Raw genomic sequence first — 6,902 nt, 5'->3', positions numbered from 1 at the left:
CTGAGCAGAGAGCCCGATGTGGGGCTCGATCCCAGGACCCTGGGATCATGACCTGAGCCGAAGGCAGAGGCTTTAACCCACTGAGCCACCCAGGCGCCCCTAGCTGACCGTTTTTAAATGACAATGTACGTAATACCGGTCGGCCCGGTTCTGCATCCCTTGCTGGGATCCTGTGAGCAGAGACCAGTGGCCTCTCTCAGACAGGGCGCCTTCTTCAATCTCCACCCACATGCGAACCCCCTTTCTGGACATTTCTGGTCCCTGAAACATGAGCCACGTTGCCTGGAAAACCTCTTCCATGACCGCGTGGACCTTAAAAATAACACTTTGCCCCCAGCAAACCACGTGAGGTGGGCTTTCCCTCTCTCGTTTCTGGAAGGAAGACTTTGGGGCTGCCCCCGGGCAGCCGGCCTGTCTGGACCCTCTTCGCTGGCCCATGGTCAAGAGCCCTGAACTTCCTGTTTTAGAAAATGTGCCTTACAGCCTTTCGATGAATGCCGAGTCATTAAATCATTAAATTAATCTCCTCCCGCCCCTTCCCCCACCCAAGACAAGAGGTAGACAGTGTACATGGGCTCAGACAGGCCCGCACGAGCCCTTCCTGAGCCCCGCCCTGCAGGGGAGGCCGGGGCAGAGATGAAGCCCCCAGTACTCAGCGTCCCGCCGCACTCACCCACCCCTCGGCTGTACCCACACCCTCTTCCCGGCCCGCTCTGGGGAGGACGGCGCCGACTCGCCCGCATCAGCGTCCAGTGACCCGGTCTCCTGCGGCTCATGTGAAGAAATGAATTTCTAATCATGTGTTGGGTCCATTATCAAAGGAACGAGACTGAGACGAAGTGAAAGTTATGCAAATCCTTCTGCTATGCCAAGCCTCAGAAGTCAGACTGACGGGCCAAGCCGCCTCCGAAGAGAGCGACCCCGTCCCCATCTCACAGGCTGGTTTTACAGGGCAGAACCGCAGACCCAAGGTGCGCGGCTTCCACTGTTAAGGCGTTTACTCCCGGAATCGATACCCGGAGCCATACCAGGAGCTACGGGGGCGTTTATTCCCGGAATGAAGTCCATGGCTGTAAACAACAATATGGCGACCTGGGCAACATGGGGTCGCTCTGGCTAAGCGGGCCCTAATGGTTAAACAGGTTTTAACATTAAATTGGCCCTACCACATGAAGTTCTCAACATCCGTAATTACCCTCGTCCCTCTGCTACTAAGAAGTTGCCATAAACATAACAGCCTGAAGCAACATGTGTTTATCACCTCCTGAGCCCGTGGGTCGAGTCTGCTGGGCTTAGCCGGGGCCTCCGCATGGGATCTCCCCGGGCTGTGGACGGGCTGAGCTCCTACCCACAGGCTGGCCGGGGAAGAACCAGCTTCCCAGCTCCCATGGGTGTCAGAATCCCTTTCCCCTGGTAAGGCCGGGGCTGGGACCGGGCTTGGTCCTCAGACGGCCCCCAGCTCCTTCCCACACAAGGTCGTCAGCACGGCCCCTGCCTTCCTCGGAGAGACACCCCAGCGTGCCAAGATGGAACCTCCAGAAGGGGACGGGATGCTGCCTCCTCCTGGCTGGAAGAAAGCCATGGGTCCCACCGCAGTCAGGGTGCGGGCTTGCACACGGGGGTGAACGCCAGGGGTCAGGAGGACCACCTCGGGTCGGCCTGCCTCCTGCAGAATGAGTCATTCCACCTAAATGCCTGTCCCCTATGTCCTTAAGATGGGACTCCTGGAGAGCTTGGTTCTAGGCTCTGCGTTGTCCCCCCCCCGTCAGAAGGGACCCTGCGGCCCCCCGATTATGACAACTGTCTTGGGGCTCAGCCACCTTCAACACGGCTGTGTGTGGCGTCCGGGTGGGACAGAGCGAAGACGATGCTGAGGCCCCCCTTATGTCATGTTGCTCTGCTGCCGTCCTGCAGGGGGAGGTCAGAGTCAGAGGAGCGTGGGGCGTGGACGTGGGTGGCACTTAATGGAGACCTGCGATATGGAAACCCCGGGCAGCCAGGGGACGGCATGTGGCACCTGCTTGGGGTCCACAGATATTTTCTCTGTCAAGGTGCTGGAGAGGAACAAAATGGACAGAGACCTCCCTGCACAGAGCACTCGCGCCCCACAGCCAACTCAGGGGACCCTGTGACGTGGCCTGGGGGGTGGGGCAGCGGCTGCCACCTGCAGGTCACAGAGGGGAAGTGAGCTGCACAGGAAGCAGTGTCTTTGAGAGCCCCTCCCCCCAGCAGGAGCAGAGTCACTGGGGGACTTAACTTGCCAGAAATGCACACGTGGGGTCCCCCAGACCCCCCCACTCTGTCAGCACCCAGGGGGCCGAAGCAGGAACCTGCCTTACGGAGCACTCAGGGGGTTCCGATGCTCAAGACTGAGAGCCGCTGGTCCAGACCAGGAGCCAGGGTCCTCGGCGCCAGATCTCAGCCTCGCGCGCACACATGTGCACACGTGTACCCACACACAAGTGCACACACACAGGCATGTGCGCCAGGAATCTGCGACACCACCCGAAGAGCAGTGTGCATTCCGCTCGGAGGAAACCGTCTAGGTGGTCTCCTGCATTTTCATTTTCGCTGGCATCGAATGTATTACGGTGTGAGCTACCACCTGCGATAGTTTCGTGAAGAAAATGCAGGCTCAGAGCAGCACGTGCACACGGGACGCCGGTTACAAAACTGCAAACTGAGTTCCCCAGACGCGTAGTTCTAGGGACAGAAAGTGTGTCGCACCATCTTCATTTGTATATTGGGGATAAAGAGACATTGATGCCCTTTTTAATCTTTGCAAAAAAAACAGCAGGTACTTCATCAAGCCCATTAACTTGCTAATTGCTCAGGAAAAAAGTCTTTACTCGTGATCATTCGGGGCAAAAAGTGTCCTGAGGAAGCGGCCTCGGGCCTGCGAGCCTCCAGCCCAGGCACTGCTCCAAGCCGGCCGTCTGGTCTCCCCCCACTCCCTCACATGCGGTTCTGCCTGCAGTCAAGGCTCAGGCTCCACGGTCCGGTCTGTGGCCTCGCGGGTAACCCCTCGTTCCCATGCCCAAGCCCGCCCTCAGCGGACGCCAGAACCAGGAGCTTCTGCTGCGACACTGGGCGCTTTACTGGCGACCGAGGTTTCGAGTTCCTGGGAAAGACCAGCCACCTTGGGTTTCCTGGCAGAAGCGGAAAGCAAACTCAGCTCTGCCCAGCCTGTGCGAGCTGGGACCCCTGCCACTCCGAGACAGTTCTCCGGAACATTCCTAAAATGGGTGATCAAAGCCGGCACAGGTCAGAGCAGAGACTGCGAGGCAGAAGGGGCTAAAGTCAAGGAGCATGGGTGCCGTCGGTCCCGTCCCCAGGCTCTGCGCCCACCTCCGAGGGGCCCCGGAGGGCTCCCAGCGTCCCACCTCCGGGTGAGCAGCAATGTGGGGGCGCGGGTCAGCAGCCACAGGCCCGACCCTCGAAGGATGCGGGCGGCAGGAGGAGCAGGGCAACCCCTGTGGCTGGCGGCTGCGGTTGGGGGCAGGGGATGCGTGAGGTCCTCAGTGAGGTCAGAGCCACGGGCAGGGCAGACGGACTGAGGGAGGCCTGCAGATCAAGGCGCAGGACTGGGAGGTCTTTTCGGTGGCCATGGACATTTTGGGAGGGTTCTAACCGATGGGTACTGTGGTCTCCATGTTAAAGGCAGTCTGGCTGCTATGTGGGGGTGGAGGGTTGGTGGGCCTTGCCCCATTCCTCAGGGGATACTCCCCATGTCACCCAGTGTGAAGATGCCCCTTCCTGCCTCCCAGCTGTGCCTCCCACGGCCCGGTGCTCGGTGCACAGACCAGATCTCTCCGAAGGACACGGCCGTCCGGGGGGACAAGGGCTTCCCTCTGCCGTTGGGGCACAGCACTGAGGGAGCAACCCCCCTCCCCAGGCAGATCCTCTCACCGCGCGTATTCCTCTAGGCCGGTGCCATTCCCATTTTACAGATGAGGAAACCAGAGTCCCGGTGTGCTGGGGACTTGCCCTGGTCACACAGTGAGAAGGCGGTGATGTCAGAAAGGACATAATCGTTACTCTTTGCAGATTGTACGTAATCAAATGACTGGGAAATAAACAATTCCAAAAAAATGAAAACAAATTTAAAGTACGAGATCCACACTTTGCTACTCAAAATCAATGACCAATTAGAAATACAAAGGAAGACGATTCAGTTCACACACACATACATGTATGTATAACATATATATAGCTGTAAGTAAACTTAAGGAAAAATGCAGAACATACATTTAAAAATAAAACATTATATAAAAACATGAAAAACATTTGAATAAATGACAACCAGTCTTGTTCCTACTCAAAAGGCAACTACATAAAATGTCAATTCTATCCGGATTAATCTATATTTTTAATTCATTCCCAACTTAAATAGCAACAGAACCTTTGATGTTTGCTGGTGGACAGAGGACCCGTATGACATGATGCAGTGACTAAAGATTTCCCAGGAATGTACATATTTTTAAAGAGCTAGGGAGTTTGAGTTCAGAGTATTTCAGAGGAGCTGACTTACTTGATATTGAAGCACACGGGAAAGCACGGTAGGCAAAGGCACACACAGGTCGCAGAGACCGGCCCGCACCTCAACAGGAAACACAGACGGGAAACAAAGTTCAGAAAGATGACCATGATAGGAGTAACACTTCAGATCAGCAGGTACGTGGTATGGAGACAATCTGAGATAAAGCAAAGCTAGAATTTCTGCCTCACGCGGGACAGCACAGGAAGTTCTGTGGAACGCCAACTTAAGCACGAGCATTGAAAGCCGTTAGAACACAACGACAGGTGATAGGAAGCAAAACTGATCTTCATTAGGAAAGTACTTTCTAAAAGTAGTAAGTGACCATAAAAGATGAAACTCTTCATTTTCATTTCATAATAGCGAGAAAGTTCTCTCTAGCAAAAGCTTCCATAACTGTCCAATGACAAGCCGAAGTAGTATTTGCAACACGTTTTGTAGCGAGGATCTCCTTGCTGATTAATCAGCAATGAATGGTTGATTTGAGAAAAGCTGGCAGTTCAGAGAAATGAAAAAGAAAAACCCCTGATCAATACTTGGAAAGATGGAACTAATTCTGCACCAGGACTTCTTTGTTTCAAATGGACACGTGGCTGCTAGTGGCCCTGCACCACACAGGTGACATGGAAATGAAGGCTGCGATGATCCATTGACTGAGGTGTCCTAGAGCCAAGTTTTGGAAGACAATTTAGCAACATCCATCAAAACTTCTAACGTGCTTGCCCTGTGACCTGGCAATCACAGCCCCAAGACAGCACGCCTACACAGGTGCAGGGGAACTAGGACTGTTCATGATGGCAAAAATGGAATCATCCTGAATGGCCACCAACGGAGGCCATGGAACAGCATGAGGCCGTCAGGAGAACTGGGCGGGTCTGCAGACAAACGTCACTGTAAGACTCATTGCTGAGTGGGAAACAAATGCAGAATGCTATGTGCGGTATGATGCCACTTTCACACTAAAAGAGGACGGATGGACGGATGGAATGGATGGATGGATGGATGGATGGGCGGATGGATGGACAGATAGATGGATGGATGGAATGGAGGTTGGGTAAAAGGATGAATGGATGGGTGGGTGGATAGATGATGGACAGATGGGTAAATGGGTAGATGGATGGATGAATGAGTGTAAGAGATACAGTTTGTGTGGAAGAATGTTTTTATCCATTCATAGAAATGTCTGGATGTACACTAAAGACACTGTAAAGGACGGTCCCCTTGCTGTATGAGGTTTGAGACACCGAGTACTATGGCTCCATTGTTTGCCATGTGGCTGCTGACAGGTTACAAGTCTCACCTCTCTCTTTTTTTCTTCTGTTCCACATTTGGGTAAGTGGATCTGAAAACCTGGGTGCCCCTTCCTTTGGCATCAGTGGGATATTGAAACCACAGCAGCCCTACCGACACGTGGAAGTACTGGCTCCAGCCTCCTGTCCCCCCACCACAGTACGAACCCAAGCCAGTCTCCTTCTGTGCTGTCTCAGGCCATTCCAGATCAGCTGGGGATTCTACTCTCTTCTCCCCAAAAGGCCTCGTTATGTAAGTAATAAACCTCACACCCTCTGGTCGTGTGACGTAATCACTATGGCCATCCACACCAGATTCTGTGTTGTGGTCCCTTCTGTTTCTCTAGGGTGGTCATTATGGGGAAGAAGAGGGGCATTTACCCTTCTTGATAGATACTTTTGAACTTTTAAAAAACTTTTTTACAATGAATAAATACTACCTTTGTAATTGAAATGTTATCTTTTTAAAGAAAATAAGTAATGGGTGAAGTGGTCTGACAAAAACTGCTCTGTGCTCTGTCTTAGTGCCCAAAGAGCTTCCTTACTGGGCAGGGCTGGGCATCCGACAGTGCTAGGAATGGTCCGCGGTCACGCAGGTATTTCTGACCTGGACTGTCTTCCGTGTGCTTCCTTCTGGAAAATCTGTACCTCGCTCTCGTTCACGCTGCAGAGTTTCACCAAGTGTGAGATGAGTCTGATCAACTTTCTGGCTTCAGGCACTTTGGTCATGTAACAAGTGTAGGAAATGATTTCTAAATGCTGCAAAAATTATTAAAGCTCAATTATTCATGGTGGCACTGATTATTTTCTCATACTTCCCTCCTATCTGTCAAATCTGGGTCCTACTTCCAGATGAAAAGCAGCGCTCGGTCCAGGGACAGCCCCAGAGGTGACGATTAATAATGAAAGACCAGTCGATGATAATTGCGTGATAACTTTATTGACCAAGCTCAAACCCGAGCTGCACCGTGCTCAGTGTCTGTGCAGGGAGAGTCCAGCTGGGCCCGTCACGGCATCTCCACAGGACCTGCCATTCACAGGTACACATGCCTGGTTTTCATCACTCACCATCCCCA

This window comes from Enhydra lutris, unplaced genomic scaffold (genome assembly GCF_002288905.1).
Source record: "Enhydra lutris kenyoni isolate GAN:26980312 unplaced genomic scaffold, ASM228890v2 scaffoldscaffold32, whole genome shotgun sequence".
Classification (NCBI taxonomy): domain Eukaryota; kingdom Metazoa; phylum Chordata; class Mammalia; order Carnivora; family Mustelidae; genus Enhydra; species Enhydra lutris.
The sequence above is the reverse complement of the archived record's forward strand: the minus strand, read 5'-3'. Positions refer to the sequence as shown.